This window comes from Gymnoscopelus braueri (assembly GCF_963280865.1).
Source record: "Gymnoscopelus braueri genome assembly, chromosome: 7".
Classification (NCBI taxonomy): domain Eukaryota; kingdom Metazoa; phylum Chordata; class Actinopteri; order Myctophiformes; family Myctophidae; genus Gymnoscopelus; species Gymnoscopelus braueri.
In genome coordinates, this window is record NC_137608.1 from 15,072,747 (window position 1) to 15,097,232 (window position 24,486).

General features: G+C 44.3%; 1 protein-coding gene across 1 annotated transcript in view; it reads left to right on the plus strand.

Annotated features, from left to right (window-relative positions):
* LOC308087860 (tetratricopeptide repeat protein 28-like) overlaps positions 1-24,486 on the plus strand; it is a 369,778-nt gene that overhangs the window by 249,922 nt on the left and 95,370 nt on the right.

The following is a 24,486-nucleotide window of genomic DNA, read 5'->3' on the forward strand; positions in this document are numbered from 1 at the left end:
TTTCTGATAGAATAATCACCAAGAAGGTATTTGACAGTTGCAGCCCTAATTAAACCTGTCCCATTGCAGCCATCTCTAACGCTGTCGGGCAGTAACCTCTTATCTCCATGTTTTAACTTTTAGTTTTTTTTTAAATTTTTAATTAACACCCTACTTGATCATCCTACTGAGACACACAAAAGCATCAAAAGTAGCAGATCCACAAGCTCGACGCGTTTTGAGCTTGTAGATCTGCTACTTTTGAATTTGAATCCTGAAAAGTAACAGTTTTGGACTGGTTTCCACCCGACAGAGACGACATACGTATGTAGACAGTTTCCATCTGAACGCTCTCAAATTGCAAAGAAAGCAGTGTTGTTTGCTCTGTCAGAGAGAGGGCAGCGTCTCAAGTGGTCAGGGCTGTCCGGGACCTCAGGGAGGAGGGGGGAGGGGGGGAGGGAGGGAGGACTGACCCTGCGGCCCCCGGTATGAGGTTTGGGTTCCAGTCCACCTCAGACCTTATAGACTCAGAGCCAGTTGTGGCTGCAGATGTGGGATGAGTCATGTAATAGATGTTAGTGTTGGCTCGGTCAGACTCTCGGCTCTCCCCCCTCCTCCTCCTTCTCCTCCTCCTCCTTCGTTGTTCTCTCCTATACCCTCCCTTTTCTCATTTCCACCCAGCTCTCCCTCTCTCTCTCTCTCTCCTCCCTTTCTTTGTTCGTCACAAATCATCGTCTTTGTTAGCGAGCAGTCGGACATATGTTCTGACTACAAAGCTCTGCGTCGTGTCACTGCGTGGCAGCATGTTTAAGTAGGGCCTGTGAAAGCTCCGTCACTCACACACACACATACACACTCGTACACACATGCACGCACACACCCACAGATGGACGGACAGACGTCGTCCACTCTGCGTCAGGACGTCGGTACGAGTGTTTTTTCCCCCTCCCTATTGACTGGGTGGAAGTTGAATTAGATTGGCACTTGTGTGACCGCTTTGAGTCAGCAGACACTTAGCGCCGCGCTTGGCATACTAAAGTGGAGAAGAAGGAGGAGAAGAGGAAGAAGACAGCCTAATCTGCCTGAATTTAGCCCAATCTGAGCTCCAACGCCCCCCCCCCCCAGCTCTGTCTCGTCCCTCAGCGGGCTGTTGAGAGTTAAGCAGAGCCAAGTTTTCCTCCTACGCTGGCAAATCCCTCTGCTTACATTGCGTGACCTGAGCACAACAAGCATTCCAGAAAAATCAGGCCTTTAAATTCCAACACAGTCCCTGCAGAGTGTTTGGTAAACATGTTCCTCTCTCCCCCCCCCAAATCCACTCCCCTTCTGTTCTTTCCCTCTCTCTCTCTCTCTCTCTCTCTCTCTCTCTCTCTCTCTCTCTCTTTCTGTCTCTCTCTCTCCCCCCTCTCTCTGTGTCTCTCCCTCTCTCTCTCTCTCTGTCTCTCATTTGCTCTACTTCTTAACTTCCCCCCCTTTCCCTGCCTTCTAGGAGTTTTATTTTTGTTTTTTTTCTCTGGATGCTATTGTTGAGGGAGCAGAGACAGTGTGTGTGTGTGTGTGTGTGTGTGTAGGGCTGAGGGTGGGGTGGGGTACAGCGGTCCAAGTAGGAGGTGTTTCTCTAACAGTCCCGGGGTGGCCCGCCCCGGCCCAGCCCGGGACGCCCGGGCTTTAATTGGCGTGGCTGAAGGGCCGTAACGAAAACCAATCATACTCGCCCTCGGGCTGCTGCTCTGCCAGGGGCCAAGAGATACAATCAGGGCCCCCGCTAGCAACCGTTTACCCTCCGCTGTCAATCAGGGGGTCCTGTGGCACGTGCTTCACAGCTGGATGCTGCCACTTGTACCCCACCCACCCCACCCCCACCCCCCCCCCCCCTATGGCAGCTGCAGGAAAACGCCGATTTAGGACCAGAGATTATGCCTCACCCCCCCCCCCCCCCCCCTCATCCTGACCCATCTGCACCCCCCACCCTGCAACCTGGCTCGCTCCTTGATCGCTCATCTGCGGCGGTCGGTCTCTCTTCTCGTTCTGTCTGCCCGATCCTTTTGTGTTATTTTGCTCTAAATGAAAGACATGAGCGGAGCGCTTTGCTGCGCCGCCAAGGGAGTTCTGGGCCTCAAGGAAAGTAATTAGGCCGATTTCTGTTTTTGATCCTTACTCATCCCTGAACAACAATACCCCCCCCCCCACACACACACACACACACACACACAACACATACCTCGTCCTCCCCCCTCCCCCCCTGGTTCCTTTCCAAATGCGGACCCCCCAGGAGGGAGATGTGTGCCGTGCATGTGTCTGTAGTACATGTATGGGGAAGGAATGTTCCTGGGATTCTTCATGATGGGCGCCATCATCCGGCGCTGAGGGAGCTTATAACATCCTCATGGTGCCCTGCTCTTTGGTCTTTAAATCTACCGTCACAGGAAAAGGGGGGGCTGTGTGTGTGTGTGTGTGTGTGTGTGTGTGTGTGTGTGTGTGTGTGTGTGTGTGTGTGTGTGTGTGTGTGTGTGTGTGTGTGTGTGTGTGTGTGTGTGTGTGTGTGTGTGTGTGTGTGTGTGTGTGTGTGTGTGTGTGTGTGTGTAAAAGTAAAAGTAAAAATTTACTTCAGTAAAAGTACAAAAGTATTGGCGTCAAAATATACTTTAGTACTAAAAGTAAAAATACTTATTATGCACAACATCCCATTTCACATGTTTAAAAAAAACCATTGAAAATAGCAGATCTACAAGCTCACAACGCGACGCGTTGTGGCTTGTAGATCGGCTATTTTCAAATAGCCAAGGCTGAAGTGGTTAATGTATGTTTCACAAAGTAACTAGTAACTAAAGTTTTCAAATAATTGTAGTGGAGTAAAAGCACAACATTTACTTCTGAGATGTAGTGGAGTAGAAGTAAAAGTTTTGGAAAATAGGAAACACTCAAGTAAAGTACAAATACCTCAAAATTGTACTTAAGTACAGTACTTGAGTACATGTACTGTACTTGGTTACTTTCCACCGCTGCGTGCGCGTGTGTGTCTTTTGTGCATGTGTTCCTGGGTAATGTAATGTGTGTAAGTAATGTCTTTGTGTCTGATAATACGGCCCAGTCTCAGACATCCTCTCTGGGTCTTTATCAGTGCAGCAGCAGAGCTGTCTGCATGGGTCTGTAGCAGCGAGGGGCCCAGCAGCACTGAAAGCATTGGTCTATACAGCTTGGTATGGTTTGGTGAGGCGGAGGAGACTCAGTGTAGTGTGGAGTTGGTACTGTGGGGATAAAGGGCCCGACCTCTTTGTCGCTGTCGGCCAAGAAACCTTATATCTCCCATATTTCATCTTTTTACGTTTTTCTTTCCGTAAATTAATACCCTATTTTATTCTTAATTTTATGACAGTGTCACGCACAAATAGCCGATCTACGGTATAAGCCGAACTACTGTTCTGTACTCATAGATCGGCTAAAGATTTAGGAAATTGTTGAAACCTTTTGGAAAATGTTCACCTATTATGACATGCTTATAATAGGGATACCATATGTAAAGTGTGGCTGTGAGTTTTAACTCATCCAGTGCCATCCATTCCATGTCCCTTTTATGCCTATATATGGAGATCCCCCTGATGTCACCATATATGGGCATGCCCCCTTTTGTGCCCATATATGGAGCTGACTGATTTGTTTGCGCCTGATGCCATGACGACACATTGAGGTTAGACAACACACTCCATATTTGGGCGTAGCTGCATTGGGAACTCCTTATATGGTTATGACTGAGTCATGGTAACATGAGCGTGGCGTGATGTCAGAGGTCCGCCCGCCGGTCGGTCACCCGTATCGCCGGTCAGCTCTCCCGCCGGTCCTCTCTTCAGCCAATTTTAATATAGGATATTTAACCAAAGAAAAGTATTATCAAGAGCTTGTGACTAAATAATAACTACATTGGATCCATTGGAACACTAGTTTCCTGAGAAGTAACATTTTTGGACATACAAGGTTTCTGCCCCCACAGCGACATTGTGCTCAACCAGCGGAGAAGTGGAGTTTTAGCTGTGCTCTGCAGCCTGCTCAGGCCTTAGCAGACTCCCCTCAGCAGCCTTGTAATTAAAAGGGAATAAAAGCACGGAGGGGAAAAGGGGATTTAAATGGCTTGTGTGCTGCCTGCCTGCTGGAGGCAGAGCCCACTCCCGTCAGTTTCCCACAGCTGCATGTCATTGAGGATTTGCTCAACCAACCCCTCAACATCTGTGATATAGGAGCTATAGAGCTGACTCATCAATGCACAGGTGAGAGACGAGGGATTTTGTTTCTCTGTAAAGGCTGCTGTGTATCGTCCAAATGTAAGATTCGTTGCTACCAACAAAGAACTGAGCAAAAAAAGAACTATTGATTTGACCCTTGTACTCCTTGATATTGACGGTTTACAATGCTGTGATGTAGGACTTGCAATGTACCTGTACATGGGTGAACTCATTGCAAGTCACTCTGGATAATAGCATCGGCTAAGCAAGCGCCTAAAATTGTGTGTAAATGTATAACAAATGCTCAGCAATAATTCACTTGGAAGGGACAAATGAAATCATGTACTCTTTGGCAGACATCTTTGACTGAAATCTAAATGTGTAGATGAAAACGTTAATCATTTAATCTCAAGAAAGATACCATTTTAATATAAAACACATCCATGTTAGTTATATGTAGTTAAAGATTGTTCCTTGTTCATCAAATGTGGCTGGGATTCGTCAAGTCCAGTATTCAAATCAACAAGATTGCAACACGCAGTATTGACAAATTTTTCTGTGTTCTTTGAGAGACTGTCGTGGATATGATCCGTCCGTCCGCCCGCCCGTCCGTCCGTCCGTCCGTCCGTCCGACAGACATGGTAACAGTAGTTAGTTGTAGGTATTACTGTAGCTTTGACCACAGGAATAGAAGATGGAAGGGTCTGTGTTGAGGTGCCCTATATGCTCTATACTTGGTGTAATGGGACCATATACTGTGTAGCAAGAGAGGAGGTTTGACCATCCATCCATACACAATGATTGCCCTCTTCTGGTAAAAGAGCAGAGGGAGAGAGAGTGGCTGAGCCGGCTGCTAGCCTTAGTGTCCCACTTACTAATTTATTTCCTTAACCAGTAACAGGCAGAGCACGGTAACCTGAGATTCACCCCCGTCGACCTTCTGGGCCGCTGCCTGGCTGATTGAAGTGGGACTGGGGTGAATCCGAGGAGACCAGTGGTCCCAGTGCTGTTCCACTGCTCCACATCCACACACACACAGCTTTATTATTTCACTGGGAACCATGATGCAATGTGCTGGATAAAGTGCTTTTTTAGATATACTCACAGGAGACATGTGAGCAAAAAAGACAGGAGACAGATGAGAGCGAGATAGATTCAGACGTGTTTTTCCAGTCAATACCATACCATCTTATCGCTCACTCTCACAGCGTTTGTCTCCTTTTGACCAGTGGCGGAAAGTAACTAAGTACATTTACTCAAGTACTGTCCTTTTAGGTATTTTTAGGTATTTTTTACTTTACTGGAGTATTTCAAATTTTCTGTATTTTTACTTCTACTCCACTACATCTCAGAGGCAAATATTGTACTTTTACTCCACTACAATTACTTGAAAACTTTAGTTACTAGTTACCTTGCAGATATACATTATTATATTATAAAACACACATTAACCACTTTAGCCCTATTTTATACCTAGGCTATTTGAAAATAGCCGACCTACAAGCTCACAACGCGCTTGTAGATCTGCTATTTTCAAACATTTTAGTACTTTTACTTTTGGTACTTTAAGTATATTTTGATGCCAATACTTTTGTACTTTTACTCAAGTAACATTTTGAACGCATGCCTTTTACTTGTAACAGAGTATTTCTACATTGTGGTATTGCTGCTTTTACACAAGTAAAATATCTGAGTACCTCTTCCACCACAGTTTTTTAGATACCCACAGGAGACAAAGTGAGCAAAAAGAGACAGGATGGACAGATGAGAGCGAGATAGATTCAGACGTGTTTTTCCAGTAAATACCAATGTGTCTTATCACTCACTCTCACAGCGCTCTACCTCTGTTTGTCTCCTTGTGATTTCAGTCACTCATGCCGCTATTTCACACCACCACCGCCACCGAGAAACGCCAAAAATAAAACAAACCAATCAGAGGCAGCCATGCATGGCTCTATTTCAAAGAAATCAGATTTGGTCTCTAAACCCATTAGCTATGAGTCGGTTTGTGTAGAGGAGAGGGATTTAGGAGAGCTGCATGAAAGCGGTGTCACCCATGTCAACCAGAGCTGCAGGCTAGTCTAGTGTGTGTGGATGTGTGTGTGTCTGTCTGCGTTGCTCTCGCTGTGCAAAGCTCCTCCAGGCAGGAGCTCTGGTCAGACACTATTGATCTGACTCCTCAGACACTTGACCTGTGTGTCTCTCTCAACTTTCTACTTGCTTTTACATATTCAGTTTTTTCTCTTCTCTTCTGATTTAGATTTTTGATTTGATTTGCTCTCTTTTAGCCCATCGGCTAATCTTCCAAGAGTCTAGTCCACATAAAAACATCACATTACAGCATACAATAATGATAAAAACAACAACCAATTATTACAGTATAGACCTCAAAATACAACTCTACTCACACATACACATGCACACGCACACGTACACTGAACCCCTACAGTAATTTCTCCCGATGAGCAGGTTGGTGCCTTGCACGGTTTCCTCCGCCATCGGTGTATGAATGTATGGATGAATGTAATGTATGGGTGAATGTAATGCACAATCACTGTAAAGCGCCTTGGATAAAGGCGCCATATAAATGCACCATTTACCATTTATAAATGCACCATTTACACACACACACACACACACACACACACACACACACACACACACACACACACACACACACACACACACACACACAGGCACAGCATGTGCATGCCCATAATACGATACACATACCAATAATACATCCTACATCCTAATAATACATAATAATACATTCTACAGCCCACTGACAGTTCAATTATTTCATACACAGGGATAGTCTTCCTGCTCGGTCTTGGGCCTGTCGCACCTCCAATGGTGCCCATGTACAGTATGACTATGTATGGCAGGGGTGTCCTCTTCCCTAAGCCAGCTGCATACGAATTTCATAGAAAAAAACAGAAAACAAAAGAAAACAAAATACAAGTAAATCGACCGATAAAAAAGATACAGATAAAAGATCGACTTCCCATAACAGTTTTTATTTTTGGTAAAACATGGTAATCTTTGTGTCTCGATCTTGTGTTGACCTGGTGTTTATCACAAACTATAATGTCAATTTATTCTTTATACTAACTGGCTTCTTATTACTCAATACGAAACGAATACAACTGTCAAGTATACTGTGGGTCGTCCCGTTATACTGTGCAGTTCACTCGTACCTATTTTATACACCACATCTTAAGACCGTTCTTGCTGCCTTGTTCAATGGTATCTGCATTCTCCTCATATCTCTTTGAGCTGCGTTGCCCCACACTGCAGAGCAATAGTTTATGTGACTATAGATTAGACCAGTGGTTCTCAACCAGTGGTCCGGGGACCACCAGTGGTCCTTGAGGGGGTTCCAGGTGGTCCCCAGCTAAATGATGGAGAGTTGGTAAACAAATGGACCCCTATTAGGTAGATCTTTAACTCTTGAGAGCGTAAAGTTTCATTTTACGCTCTCAAGAGTTAAATTATTATGCATGACTTATTACTCAATTTACAAGAAGTCTGCACAATTAGAGAATGTAGAAGAATTGTTATTTTGATCAACGTTTGTCTGTTATTATCTCTCCTCTATGGTATCACATCAATACAGCATGGAATTGTGGACAAAATCTTATCCAACGCAATGAAATATTCTAGGTTTTGGGTCTCATCAAATGGTGGACTCTCCTCTCCTCTCCTCTCCTCTCTATCTCACTACTGTATATTTGTATGTAGTATGTACCAGTTAAATGCATTGGGGTGGGGGGGGGGGGAGTGGACTCTGCAGCGCTGCATGTCAGGGCTGATTTGTCCGGCTGCATGGGCTGACAGGGAGCGCCTCCCATCCCCTGGCTTTCCAAAACGCCCTTGAATAACCCTCCAGCCCCGTGTCCTTGGATTGACTGCTTCCTGGTTTCCTGGCGGATGCTTTTGGATGCAAGCGGGGGCTTTTTTTTTTATATTCCTCACTATATTTAGCTCCCTGCCCCCAGACACAGCATGCAGCCATAACCGCCTAACAGCTAATTAGCTTTTAATGGATGGATGTGGTAAATGACGTTGTATCCATCGACTGGTGCCGGCCCTTTCACCTAACCTCAGAGCCTTGGCTGGTATTTAGAGTGCCTTCTCTCTACTCTTGTTGTTTCACCTTCGATATATGAGGATCTCTGGTTCTTCTGCCATATCTTTCTGCCTTATCCCATGGGTGGAGCATAGATAGGAGAGAATGGCTGAACACAGTCCTGACAAAACCACCATTCATCAATGTTATTCTTGCTGGTCCCCAGCCCAGGTCAAAGATGAACCACTTTCGTGTTATTTTGATGTCGGTAGAGGCAGAAATTGTGAAGAATTGTCACGTAAAAAAAGCAAAAATAGCAAATCTACAAGCTCACAATGAGCTGCAATGCGACACGTTGTGATCTTGTAGATCGGCCATTTCCGCTATTTGCACGACAAAGTATAATATAGAGCTCAAGTGGTCAAGTTATAGTAGTAGGTTGGCCACTGCTGCATAACACATTATGTTGCCTCTGCTTTATCTCCAGCCCAAAGGCTTAAGTGGTGAACCTTGATGTTTACTTCAAAAAGCCACTGAAATGACTTTCAAATACCATTCCAACTGTGATTTCCCTTCCCTTCTGTCACCACAAAAGGTCTCCCTTGAATTGACTCTGTGTGCACCAGCAGGCATCACACGGCTCTCTCTCTGCTCTCTCTCCACGGACGTTTGACTTCGCTGCAGAAATAAACAGCAGCGTTGGTGACTGTTAAGGCCTTCCGAGACTCCTTTTTGCTCTGATTCGGGAGCATATTAATCCATTTAGACCGGGAACGCGTCTGCGTCATTTTAAGGTTTCTTTGGCTATTCCAAAAAATAGCAGATCTACAAGCTCAAGCTATGAGCTTGTAGATCTGCTATTTTTTGAAAAATCAGGGAAATTTGTGCAAATCTTTGAATATATATCGCGAACATTTGTAACTCAAATCTTTGCTTCTGGGGTCCCTGGAACAACATATTTTCAGATGGGGGTCCGTGGCCAAATACATATCTAAAAATGTTTTCTAAATCCTAACAGTATGTTGCTATATCAGTGGTGCTCCTACATTTCCATGTCAAGGACCCCCAAAATGATATTTATTTGGCTGTGGACCCCCATCTCATAATATGTTGTTCCAGGGACCCCCCCAGAAGCACAGATCCGAGTTAAAAGTGTTCGCTTTAAAACATATATATAAAATTCAAAGATTTTCACAAATGTTCCATGATTGCGAACGCGGAAGGAGGCGCGGCGAAGCCGCGCCTCCGACCAAGTGGAGCTTACTATGTAACCCTGCTCGGGTTGTGGGTGTGTCTGTGTGTCTGTGTGTCTGTGTGTCTGTCTGTCTGTGTTCATGCTCTCATGCTCTGCGTGCACTGCCTGTAAGCAGCCACCCGAGTGCGCCAGAGTGCAGGAATTTAGACAATGCTCTGATTACCATGCACAACACACACACACACACACACACACACACACACACACACACACACACACACACACACACAGTCAATGTTCTCTCCCAACACGGATAACACGGATTACAAGTCCGTAAATACACAATATTTTCGAGCTGCGTTCGCTTCCAGCGTTCGCGCGTCTTACTTGTTTTAAAAAAAATAGCAGATCTACAAGCTCATAGCGCAGCACTCGGTGCCACGCTATGAGCTTGTATATCTGCTGTTTTTGAATATCCAAAGAAATGACACGGATGCGTGCCCGGCCTTAATGGATTAACATTCAATCGCGGTTCTCCTGCTCCGTCGGTGTGTTGCCCCTTGCTGAACCTCCTCGCCCCCTGTTCGTGCAGACTTTTTGATTTCACGCGGAGGGCATATCAGTAAAGCAGGAGGCTGCTGTTTGCATTCGAACAATGCTGACTTCCTCTGTCGGGGGGCTGGCAGAGGGATGGGATGGGGGGACAGAGGTATAGGGAGGGAGGGGTCTGTGGTGGGAGGGAAAAGGTGGAGCTACAGTACCACCACCACCTCCTCCTCTCTCTCTCTCTCTCTCTCTCTCTCTCTCTCTCTCTCTCTCTCTCTCTCTCGTCCTCACTCAACACTGGGCCGGGTTCCTGTAAACCTCCTCTGTGTTTTGTCTAGCCGAAGAGAGGGAGCTTGAATATATCACACACACACACACACACACACACACACACACACACACACACACACACACACACACACCAACTCGAAGGGCACAGTCAGATTTTCCACCCAACACCATCGGAGACTGTCAGGGCCAATTTTGTCCTACCGCTCTCACGTTTCTTCCTTCCCACTGCCTGTTGTTAGCCAGCTAGCGCCACACACAAACACGCACACGCCCGTGCACACGCGCGCTGCACACAGACTAGTCCGCAGGGCTCCGGGACACATTTGGTATGTTTGTGTATTACCGTATTCGATCGTGTTTGTCTGTCCCAAGTATGTGAGAGTGGGATGCATGCCGGGGTCCCTGGTGTAACCACAAATGATCCACCATATCCCTGGCACCTCGGCAACAGGCAAACCCACAGCTCTGAAAAATAAAATAAAATAAATGTATTTACTAGCCAAGGCACACCACGGACTTTAGGAAACTTCTGCTCTCTTGTGTCAATGCCTGCGGCTTTATGTGACACTACATTATGTGTGTGTTGTTGGTTGGTGTGTGCATGCCTGTGCATAAGTATCGAGTATATACACTGACTGTGTGTGTGTGTGTGTGTGTGTGGGGTGTGTGTGTGTGTGTGTGTGTGTGTGTGTGTGTGTGTGTGTGTGTGTGTGTGTGTGTGTGTGTGTGTGTGTGTGTGTGTGTGTGTGTGTGTGTGTGTGTGTGTGTGTGTGTGTGTGTGTGTGTGTGTGTGTTCGTGCAGTGATGGAAGAAGTACTCACATGTCTTACCTAAGTAAAAGTATCAATAATGCGTGCGTGGTGTAAAGTAACTAAGTACATGTACTCAAGTACTGTACTTAAGTACAATTTTGAGGTATTTGTACTTTACTGGAGTATTTCCAATTCTCAGTACTTTTACTTCTACTCCACTACATCTCAGAGGCAAATATTACTTTTACTCTGCTACAATTATTTTAAAACTTTAGTTACTAGTTACTTTGTAGATTTTGATTATTATTACAAAACATACATTACTCACTTCACCCTATATACATTTCGGCCATTTGAAAATTGCCGATCTACAAGATCACAATGCGTGGCGATACGACGCATTGCTATTTTCAAATTGTTTTTATACATTTGAAAACATGTGAAATGGGACATTCTGCACAATGAGTACTTTTACATTTGTACTTTAAGTACATATTGATACCAATACTTTTGGACTTATACTCAAGTAATGTTTTTATTCTGGACTTTTACTTTTAACAGAGTATTTCTACATTGCAGTATTGATACTTTTACTTAAGTCAAATATTTGAGTACTTTTTCCAGCACTGGTGCGCGCACACACAGGCATGTGCGCGAGCATGTCACATGTGTGATTGTGCGTGTCCATTTTGAAGAGCAGAAAGCATGACAGGCGGCGGAGTTGCTGTCACGAGTGGCCTGCCCCCATAGCTTGACCTTCCTCGATCAATCAATCCTTTGTGAGAGTGTCCTGTGGAGGCTAAAGGAATTACCAAGCTACCAGCTCCTCTGGCTCCGTTTATCTCCGAGCCGGAGGTCACAGGTAGTGGCTTCACATCGTATCTGATCCCGATAAGACCGGGTCCGAATTTAGGCTCGAGAAATTGCTTATCGGACAATTTACTTATCTGCTATCTGTGTTTCTTTTAAAAGATTTTTACACAGTACCATCGCCTGGACAGAAAATGACCTCATTATTTTTCTTTTTTAGGCTTTACTGCCTTTATAAAATAGTAAATGGTGCATTTACATAGCGCTTTTATCCAAAGCGCTTTACGTATTGTGCATTACATTCACCTATTCGAGTCCGAATTTTGCGTATATTCGCATATTCGCCGGTGTGTAACCGCCTTAACTCTGGGGGAGCCTGGGATCGAACTGGAAACCTCGCGGTTCCCATCCGGCCGCTCTACCCCTGACGCCCCTTATTGGTTAGTAAGGTGGAATAGTGACAGGAAACAGGGAGAGAGAGACAGGGAGTGACACGCAGCAAAGGCCGTCTCACTCGGGAATCGAACCTGCGACTCACTGTCAGGCTGCATTAGAGCCTATGAATGTGGTAGGCGCCTTAACCGCTAGGCTATCGGCGCCATGGACCTCTTCTTTATGACTAGTGGGTCAGAATTATGTGCAATCCAGTAAAGTATAGCGGGGGATATATATTTGTGACCAAAAATAACTGAAGCGCCACTTAAAGCTTACGTAACTTTCTAATGATGCCCAACCTTCTTATTGTCCTCCAGAATATTCAACCATGCATCTCAAACTACTTTTTAGTATCTTTTTTTTCCTCCACTGAATTTTGGTTGATTGATACCAACCATTATTTTGTCGAGCACATTAGAGAACAAAACAGGATGATGAGTATGGAAATTGAGATTGAATAACGACAATTAGCGGTTGCTGCAGTCAGCTGTCTGGGTCGTTTTCTCCAGTGCAGAGAAAACGACCAGTGCAGGCCCTGTTTAGATGACAACAGATGCCGTGTGCGTCCCTCTTTTTGCTCTGTCTGTCATTAAATGTATGAATTGAGTACAAAGGACCCCAATGGAAACAAACGTTGGCTTTATTGGGTTTTAGATCCTCTTAGCTGACCTTGTATTGAACTGTACTTTCCTGTGCTTTTTTTTTTGCAAACTGCCAATAAAGTATTCAATCAATCAATCAATCGTACTGTTCGTTCCCGTTTTTTTTTTTTTGAAATTCCATAAGTGGGCGCTCTAACACAACTTAGGAATGATCCCTCGACACTCGGAGAAGGAATAGACGGATGTGACTTTAGAAAAGCTCATATTGTTTTTTTGTGGATGAAAACCAGCCATTTTCAACGGGCGATTGCTCCAAAATGGCCGATCGCGGTAGAAATGTTATTGTTAGACGCGACCCTCCCCCATCCCCCGGACACGCTTTGTTTTACCTTGTGTACACAACGTGGCTTCCGCGGCTTTTCAAAGATCGTCTATTTAAGGTTATAAACGCTGGCAAGGGGATACAAAACGATGTTTTAATGTCAGGCAGTCAATGTGTTAAATGTATGTATGTGTGTGTGTGTGTGTGTGTGTGTGTGTGTGTGTGTGTGTGTGTGTGTGTGCGCGTGTGTTAAATGTGTGTGTCAGGGCCACAAGTTGGCGGGGGGCGGAGGGGCGAGAACGGGAACTGTACGAGCAAAAAGAGGGAGGCGTAAACAAACAGCTGTGATAGGAAGTAGAACGGAAGTGGTTCTACGCATGCGTGACTGGTCTATCTGGCATCGCGTCTCACCTCATCTTACCAAGTGTTTGACTGTACTCGTGCTGTTTCTCTCTTCTGTCTTATAAAATACTCAATCAATCAAACCGCCACCTAGCCACCTGGCACGCACACTGCAGCGTTTTCAATCACTTTGGCGTCTCTGTGTAAAACGCAGAATAAGAAGTGAGAATGCAACGGCACTTCTTTCTGATCGTTACCGTGTGTGTGTGTGTGTGTGTGTGTGTGTGTGTGTGTGTGTGTGCGCGTGTGCGTGTGAGCGCGTGTGTGTGTTTGTGTTCCAGTGGTGGAAGAAGTACTCAGATAGTTTACTTAACTAAAAGTAGCAATACCACAATGTAGAAATACTCTGTTACAAGTAAAAGGCCTGTGTTCAAATAATAAAAGTACAAAAGTATTGGCATAAAAATGTACTTAAAGTACCAAAAGTAAAAGTAATACAATTTTGAAAATACCAGATCTACAACCTCACAACGCGTCTGTAGATCTGCTATTTTCAAATAGCCTAAGTATAAAATAGGGCTAAAGTGGTTAATGTATGTTTTATAATGTAATGATTTATATCTGCAAAGTAACTGCAAGTATTATAAGTTTTCAAATACTTGCAGTGGAGTAAAAGTACAATATTTGCCTCTGAGATGTCATGAAGTAAAAGTATTGAAAATTGGAAAATACTCCAGTAAAGTAAAAGTACCTCAAAATTGGAAGTACAGTACTTGAGTACATGTACTTAGCTACTTTCCACCACTGGTGCGTGCGTGTGCGTGCATGCGCGTGCGTGTGACGGAGACCAGTGAGCCACAGCTGTGTATAGTGCCCTCGCTTGGCGGAGCACAGCTCTCGCCTGCTTCTAAAAGCAGAAGGTTTTGATATGGCAGAGAGGCAGAGTCATTTGGCTGATCTAATGGTGGCTCCCAGAGGATCCATATCTATGTGCAAACATGGAGTGAGAGAGAGGAGGGAATGGAGTGAACACACATGAAACCCACTACATTATTACCCCCCCCCGTCACCCATAAAAACCCACCCTTCCAGCCTTTATCTTCTTCACCGCGGTGCCTCTGATCTGGTGCCTTTTACACATAACTTAAAGCGGCACTATGTCATTCTTTTTTTATGAATGAAATTGGATTTTTGTCCGATCTGTGTGGTAGAGTATGTTAATACAAATGTTTTCTTTTTGAGATATTCTTTGGGCTTTTTCTGCATTTTTGTGTTGATAGAAGTGGAAAATGGGGAGAGAGAGATGGGAGTGACACTCTGCAAAGGTCGTCGGGATCGGGATTCGAACCCGCATTAGCAGCCTAGGTGCCCAGACCGTTACACCAGCCGTCCGGGCCAGTATGTTAATACAATTTAAAGATGATTATTTTGGCTTTTATGCCTTTATTGATAGAACATTAGGCTGACAGGAAATGGGGAGTGACATGCAACAAAGGCCGTCGGGATCGGGACTCGAATCCGCGACACGCTGTCAGGCTACGCTGAGCCTAGGTGCCTGGACCGCTACGCCAGCGGCCCAGGCCATGTTAATACAATATAACTTATACAATTGGGGTTGGTTGTATTTTGTCTCCCTGCTCTTCTATTGAGACATTTAGAATCGTGTCACAGGTCATCATGTCTCACCTAGACGCAGGATCTGACACGAATCTGACGGTCAAGATTCAATGTATCCCCTGAGCAAGCAGGCAGGCTCTATTAGCTCAATGGTAAAAAATGTCAGCACTTTGAGCAGGAAATTCAAATCGGTTCAAATCCGGGGAAGAAGAGGAAAGTTACATAGTGCAGCTTTAACTGAAATAATAACTTAACACATAACTAGCCTGACATTAAAATTGTTCTATCTTGTATTTTTACATTTGAGTATTTGTATATTGTTTATATTGTCACTGGTAATGTTTCTGTTTTTGTTACCTACAGTACCTAGGGACTGTGGATGTAAATTAGCATCCTGGCTCATCTCCGGCATGTTAATACATCTTATATTTTTATACCGGTGTTCATTAATGTGCTCCGTCCCTATCAGATAAACAAATACATGAATTTAAAAAGGAAATAACAGGGCTCCCAGTGGATCACTGAGTAATAGTGTGTAGCATATAAATATAGCTATAGTCCTTTCCTGTCTCTCTGTTCACTGTATCTATCAGGAATAAAGCATACAATGTCAAAAATGTATGGGAAAAGCTGCCAATACTGCCAAGTTAAGGGACGCGCATGCTACCATTTTCGGTGATCACCCTCTCACCGCGGTGGTTTGAAAACTACAACATGACGCCGCGGTGATAAATGACTCACCGCTCACCTCAACTCATCTCTCTGCTTTTACTGACCGACATCACGGGACTATGAGCGCCTGGTATCATAATCCCCTTTTAGGTGAAAACGTTTCCACTTAAAAGGTGAAAGGGTGATCACCTAAAATGGTAGGCAGCCACCTTTATGGGAATATTATTGGTATTGGAAAGGAAGAAATAGTATCGGTACATCTCTATTAGAAAGGAAACATACATAACACACACACACACACACACACACACTCGCACACAACTCTAGCAGTATTATCATTCCTTTGAATGCCACGCTGGAGCATCTCTGACTGACTGTTCCGTCTTCATGTTTATTACCAGAGAGATGTTTTCTCTCTTTTTTCTCCTTCATGTCAAAGTGCATCACTGCATGTGAATGCAGATCTGGAGACGCTCTCACCTCAGCAGCCCATGTCTCCGGCATTCTCTTCTTTCATCCCTCAGACTCAATCTGCCCTCTAGCCTTTTGTCTGCTCACCTTCCATCCCTCCACCCAAGACCCCCCCCAAACCCATCCATACCCCTCGTCTCCCTCCCTCCCCCCCTGCATCCAAGCCTCCCTGCTCACTCCCAATACATTGACTCCCAGTACAATTTTGATGTCTTTTTTTTAAACTTTGATACTTCTACTGTATATACTTCTACTCCACTACATCTCAGAGGCAAATATTGTACTTTTTACTCCACTACAATTATTTGAAAACTTAAGTTTTCAAGTTATTATTATTAGAAAACGTACACATGAACCAATTAAGCGCTATTTTATTCTTCAGCTATTAAAAATAATAGCCGATCTATAAGATCAGCTATTGTTGGGAGCTTGTACATCTGCTAATTTTGAAAGATTCTACTATGGGACTGTAAGCATATCGTCTCTGTTACTTTTCAGGATTCAAGCTCAAAACGTGTCGCTTCGCGCCGCGTTTCAAGCTTGTAGATCTGCTACTTTTGATGCTTTTGTGTGACGCTGTAGTATGTTCGAGTATTCATTTCATTTACGAAAAAACATTAAAAGTTAGAATATGGAAATAAGAGGTTTCAGCTCGACAACGACGATATGTTGATTGATGCCAATACTTTTGTACTTTTACTCAAGTTTTTTATACTGCGGTATTGCTACTTTTTCTTTAAAAAAAAAGAAATCGGTTCTTCTTCCAGCCCTCCATCCATGGTCGGCCCCCCCTGGCTGCCCCCCCCCCCTCTGTAGACGTGGGATTGTGTTCCCTGGCAGGCTGGAACCAGCTCGTTAAGAGAAACACTGGAGCATGGTCCTTCTCACCTGCACTGCCTTTTAATTAGACTGTGTGTGTGTGTGTGTGTGTGTGTGTGTGTGTGTGTGTGTGTGTGTGTGTGTGTGTGTGTGTGTGTGTGTGTGTGTGTGTGTGTGTGTGTGTGTGTGTGTGTGTGTGTGTGTGTGTGTGTGTGTGTGTGTGTGTGTGTGTGTGTGTGTGTGTGTCACTATCTTTTCATGTGGTAGTTGATTGGTACTGTATATGTGCAGGGTTTTTTACTCTATTTTTTGTGATTTGTTTTTGTGTGTGTATGTATGCATGTTGGTGTGTGTGTGTGCGTGCGTGCGTGCGTGCGTGCGTGCGTGCGTGCGTGCGTGCGTGCGTGCGTGCGTGCGTGCGTCACCCCATCATGGTTCATCCTTTTGAAGTGACATCTAATAGCAAGCCTGTTTCTCTAATGTTCAACCAAGACAGTGAATAGCAATGTATACATTGCTTTTGGCTATACTCTTGACATGGAGTCACAGCAGCATTGTCACAAAGCCTACATGACAATTATGTATGCTTCACAGCTATGAAGAGGGTACGTTTACTATATCGTCTCTGTCGGGTGGAAACCTTGTATGTCCGAAACTGTTAAAATTCAAAAATAGCTAAAGTAGCAGATCCACAGCCTCGAAACGTGCCGCGTTCGAGCTTGTGGATCTGCTACTTTTGCTACTTTTATGTGACGCTGCAGTGTGATCAAGGGCGTTAATTTACGAAAAAACTCGAAAAGTTAAAACATGGAGATAAGAGGTTTCTGCCCGACAGAAGTAGTGTAGTATAAAAAATTGACCTGCAAGGGTCCAGAGTTAAGTGAGCACTTTGGATGTTTACTGTGTACAGTTTACATAGATGAATACAGTGCCCTGGGGTTTGTTTACATCATGTGTGTCACCATGGTCACTGTGGGCCTCATGTCACTCACTCATTATGCTAAATAATATGTCTATATGTCTTTGGCTATAAAAAAAAATAGCAGATACACAAGCTCATAAGGCAGCACCGAGTACTATGAGCTTGTGTGTTGTTTTGTGCAAATCTTTGAATCATTTGTAACTCAAATCTTTTCTTCTGGGGATTCTACAAATCTTACAAGTCTTCTAAATCCTACTGTTTTCTGAAACACTTTGTATATCAGTGGTTTTCAAACCTTTTCATGTCAAGGACCTCCAAAAGATTTGAGTTAAAAATGTTCGCTTTAAAAATATGTATATTCACATGACGCGTTGTGAGCTTGTATATCATATTTAAACCATGTAAAACCAGGGTACAGCTAAGTATAAATCAGGCTATGGGCGGGAGTAATGCTTAACTTATACTTTGTCGTATGACCGTGTTTACTTCGAAAATAGCAGATCTACAAACTCACAATGTGCCGTGATTTGACACACGTGTATGACGTAAATCGGGCTTCAGTGTCTGGAGTGCCCAGACTGAGACACGTCTTTAGAAATCAGAATTGAATCACATTTCATTTTCCATTTGTTTTTTTTAATGTACAGACTTGATAAAAAACAATCTGATTCCACTATAGATTATAGGCCAAAAGTCTGATGTGGGCTGGCAGTCTAAACATAGCCTAGTGGAAAGTTAGTGGAAAGTGTTCTTAGGGTTAGAGTCCCTTGACTAATCCAATGGCTGTAGATTACAGCTGGATCATTCTAGATATGACATACTGTAGATGCTGAATGTTTTTTTCACCAGGCCGTGGTGGCTTCGACTCGCGCCTCAAAACGAGCCTTTCTTTTTCGATCTTACTGATTTTTCACTTCTGTAGTTAGAACAGTTAGGTTTAGGTATGGTTTTGGTGTGGTTAACGGTAAGGATGAGGAGGACATTCAGTCTGGAACTGGGTTGGAAATGTTATACATGGTTGTGTACATGGTTTCCAAGGGCTACATTACTCAATATCTATATCTTTTCTTTTTAATATGAGCTAAACATATTATTACCCTATAGCATTGTTGACATTGTAATGTAATTAGGTAATAGATGCCAGATTCTGTGAGAGAAACAAGCAACCAGGTCTAGGAAAACAAGCCCAAAAGAAGCGACTATGTAGCCTGGGATCCAGCCTGCTTCGCTACGTTCGGCGGATTTTTTTTCTCTCTTCGCTTCTCTGTCTGGAAAGCCTCCCATTGAGAGGTTTTGCAGAACTACACTAGAACTACATATGTTACGTAGTCAACGTTGTTGCTGATTGGATGTCGTTCCAACGAATGAGAGTAGCGTTAGGCAACCTACGTCATCAGCCAGCACCACCCTCCATGCTTTTCACACTGTTGTTTTTCTGCGCATTGGAATGACGTCTCACTGGTGCTTTGTCCCGCCCCGCACCACAGACCAATCAGAAGCCACGGCAGGACTCAAGCCGTTTGGCATGTCCCGCCTCCCTTGGAGATAGGAGGCTTTCCAGACTGAGAAGCGAAGAGAGAAAAAAGAATCCACCGAACGTAGCGAAGCAGGCTGGATCCCAGGCTAGCGACTATGGGCCACATGAGCACTTTAAACATATACATCAGCTATTTTCAAAAAGCAGATCTACAAGCTCATCGCGACGCGTTGTGAGCTTGTAGATCTGCTATTTGAAAATAAAATATTGGGGGGGGAATTATAATAAGCAGACCTGGCAACACTGAAGGAGAAATGTAACAGGTTATAAAGGAAGTTGGATAAGGTATGCAGGTATGTGTGCATGGCTCTGCATTTATGCAAGCGATATAGCTCTGCTAACGGTGTTAATACCTGTGTTGACCCGGTGAGGTGGAGAGTTGTTCCCACCCCTGTGCTAATGGAATCAAGCACATGTAGCATCTCCTCTTCTCTCTCTCTCATATAATCCCATTATAACAGCACTCTGCTCAAGTACCGGCTGGCCTGGCCTCTCACAGCACACTGCTGCTGGGCCTGAGGGCCAGCCACGGGCCTCGTAAAATAGGGCTAAAGTGGGTTAATTTATGTTTTATAATATAATAATTTATACCGCAAAGTAACTAGTAACCAGTGGTGGAAAAAGTACTCAAATGTTTTAGTTAAGTAAAAGTATCAAATGTACTTAGTTACTGTACACCACTTAGTAGGCAAAGCCTCAAGCTATGGGTACAGGAATACAAAATCAGAATAGTAAACATAAACTTTTGTTGCTTATGCATCACAGATTCCACAACCACATTTGGACGTTCCTTTACTCAGAAATGCATCAAATGAAAACACATACAGTACCACCAGATAAGATCAGAACTATAACACATCTCTTTGGAGCCATATTTCTCAGAGACCAAAACAACAAATCATTCATTCATTATAGGCGAGTCAGAAAGGAGGGTAAAACCCAGAACGCTTATCGGCCCTGTGGCGACAGTTTGCCCTCTGCAATCTGCAGCTTCATGGCGCGCCACCACCGACGGAACAAAGCCGCGGCTAATCGGGGGTGTGGGGGGATTGGACTAGGGGTGGATTAGCTTCACACTAGAGCTGATTCTCTCCCACATCTAGATTATGCCTGAAAAGACCTCGAGTCTCAACCTTAAGACAGCGAGGAGGAAGAACATATTTTCTTTTCCTAGCATTCTTATCTCTCTCCCTTGCAAACATTTTCTCACTGCTGTCCACCTGTGAAAATAAAACTACAGAGAGAGAGCACACAGGCTCAAAAAGTGAAAGTGCAACACAGGGGTCTCTAACGTAACGTAGCAGAGTATTAAAGCTTTGAAACAGCACAGACGCTGACCTCCAAAGTGACGCATTCACCGTAGGCCTTATTAGCTGTTTATACAGAGGGTAAACAGCTGGGAATTGGGGGCAGCTGTCTGCGTGTAGACAGATGTTCCATTAATCACACAGGGCCGAGCTAATAAAGCATCTCCTTCCTGAGGTCCCCGGCTCCGCGTCCTCCAGCTGGGGGAGGAGGGTGGGGGCGGGGTTGGACGCAGGCCAGCGGAGAGGACAGTCACCCTGGCCACGATGAAGGCCAGAGCGCTAGCTGCTCGTCTTCCCTCTGACTTGGAGCCTCACCAACAGGGACGTCCCCCCCTCCCAACCCCCCCGCCTCCCCAACCCCCCCAGGTCATCACGCGGGCGTTTAGAGCTAACAAGACGGCTTCGAAAGTCAAACTTAACTCTTGTAACGGATGACCAGTGGTGGAAAGTAACTAAGTGCATGTACTCAAGTACTGTACTTATGTACAATTTTGAGGTATTTGTACTTTACTCGAGTGTTTCCAATTTACAATACATCTACTTCTACTTGTACTTTTACTCCACTACAATTATTTGAAAACTTTAGTTACTAGTTACTTTGTAGATTTTGATTGTTATTACAAAACATACAGTAACCATTTCAACCCTATATCGGCCATTTGAAAATAGCCGATCTACAAGCTCACAATGCGTCGCATCGCAACGCATTGTGAGCTTGTAGATCTGCTATTTTCAAAAGATTTTTATACATTTGAAAACTTAAAATGGGGCATTTTTTATAATGAGTACTTTTACTTTTGGTACTTTAAGTACACTTTGATGCAAATACTTTTATACTTTTACTCAAGCACATTTTGAATTCTTAAGTAAGACTTTTACTTGTAACTTGAGTATTTCTACATTGAAGTATTGATACTTTTACTTAAGTAAAACATTTGAGTACTTTTTCCACCACTGCGGATGACCTATACTAACTGCACTTGTGTGTGTTTGTCGGGATGAGAGGGAAGTTTTAATTTGGTACAAAACAGAGCCGACTGAGCCATCATTAACATTGCTAAACACGTTGCACCTTCATTCTTACACTGTCGAGCTGTCACGGTTCGCTGTAAATCTAACTCACTAAAACAGCTAGCATGTTCACAGACAGCTGCTACGCATTATTTATGCCTCCAGAAGCGGCATGATCACCATTGAGCGGCGGCCGACATGCAGTTGAATTATACATCTATTACGGGCTGAGAAATAATTTGAGAGGAGATGTACCCACGGGGAGAAATAGATATATTTTCCACTTTTTCCAGAGGAGAGCGTACATGATGAAAACACAGCGGCGAGTCCCATGAATAAATGAAAAACAAGGAATGCTGTACAGCAGCAAAAAAAATAAATCAATAACACTGAACACTCACAAAGACACTTATACAAGCAAGACACTCTCTTTTCTTCCAATCCTTCATACATTCTTTTTTCCTCAGCTCAGCACACACACATCCGCCTTCCTCCCTATCTTTCTTTCATTTCACATGGCTGCCGATGCCTGCAAGCAATTACCTGCCGACATAAGGACTTCCAGCAGTTTGCTGAAGTTTAAAGACTCGACAAGGCATTATACGGGCCCAGGGAGGCAATTACCCTCCGTCACAACTGTTGCTGTTTCATGTTCCCAGATAGCCTATCTAGGGCTGCTCAATTACATGTTGCCTTTTGAAGCTCCGCTCCATCTCTCTCTCTGACTCCGACTTCCACTTTTCTGAGGCACAAAACACAGAGAAGATTCCTCATCTCTGTCTGTCTTAAAAGTGAGTGAGGGAGGTGGGGGAGAGAGAAGGGGGTTAGTGCTGAGACATACAGAGAGAGAGAGGGGGGGGGGTGAGCAATCCTTCTCCAGCTGAGCTGAGCTACGCTTGTGATCAGTGTTCCTCTAAAGTGAGACTGGAGACGCTGCATTTTCTCCTCAGATGGAGGCTGATAATGAGGAGCCATGCAGGCAGCTGTGCCAGCCAGCCGCGGCAGATGCACTCTGCTGGACACCAGGGTCGCTAATATCTGGCGAGGTCTCTCTCTGGACCTTGCCATGTGGGGCTGCTCCTCAGTTATAGACTTATAGCAACAATCACAGAACACCACACCTATTATAGACGAATCCACAGCACACGGTGTCATTGCTGCAGTGTCAAAATGCACTGTGTGGTTGGTGTAGTCAGGGAACTACAGTACAAGGCAGCACTCTGTGGATTAGTCTACAGGAAAAGGAATAATTGCCAGAAATACATAATTTCAGGCCAAACTGACTCCACTCTAATTCGATTCCACTTCTTTTCTTCACTTATCTTTCCTCCCTTCCCCTCCTCTTCCCATCTATCTCTCCCTCCCTCCCTCCTTCCCTCCCTCCCTCCCTCCCTCCCTCTCACATTATGTCTGCAGACTAGAGTAGGATCTGATTGTGTTTACAGAGGACCGGCCCTTCTCCGGATGTGTGCTGATTTGATTAATCCCAACGTCGTTCTTTATAAACTGTTGATAAACCTCTGGCTCTTATCAGCAAACACATTTTGCACAGAGGGGTCCCCCCCAGACCCCCGGACCCCCCCACCCCCCTCTTAATGAAAGGTAAACTAGTTCTGCCTGGAAGAGGAGGAGAAGGAGATCTATGAGAGCAGCAGAGGGGAGAAAGAAAGAAAGGGGGCAGGATAATATGGTAGGGGCCTAGATGACATGTTAATCAGCGATGGCTTGGCTTCAACCGGAACGCTATTCCATTTCAGTCCTATATCCAGACACAGGGACAGTGGTTTAAGATTCCACACTCAGCCCTCCCTCTCCCCTACTAAGTATGTTTATATTCCACAGCACATTAGGGAAACGTCTGTTTTCATAGTGCATGCTAGAGGTAATGTATTGTACTTAGCATAATTAGCCCCTTATGTCACACACACAGCGGCTTGCTCGCGACGCCTGGGCCATGGGTTCTGTTGTGTTGTGTGAGTTCTGTGTGCAAAAATCTCTGCCCGGCCTGGGCCCCTGGTGTGTGTTTTATTTCCGTGCCTTGGAACAGCCCAGTGCATGCATGCCCACCACTTTGCTGCTGCTGTGTCGAGTTATGTGGTTGTATGCCCATAGTGGCTTTGCAGCTGTGTTGAATGTAATGTATGCCTTTGGAGATATATACTCATGCGTTTGACTCTCTTTATACCCCAAGCACGCCGATACACAGTCCCAACCAACCGCTAGTGGTGGAAAAAGTGCTCACATTTTTTACTTAAGTAAAAGTATCAATACTGCAATGTGGAAATACTAAGTAAAAGTCCGGAATTCAAAATGTACTTGAGTGAAAGTACAAAAGTATTGGCATCAAAATGTACTTAAAGTACCAAAAGTTTTCAAATGTATACAAATCTTTAAAAAATAGCAGATCTACAAGCTCACAATGCGTCGCATTGTGAGCTTGTAGATCGTCTATTTTCAAATGGCCGAAATGTATATAGCGCTGAAGTGGTTAATGTATATTTTTTAATAATAATCTACAAGGTAAATCATAACTAAAGTTTTCAAATAATTGTAGTGGAGTAAAAAGT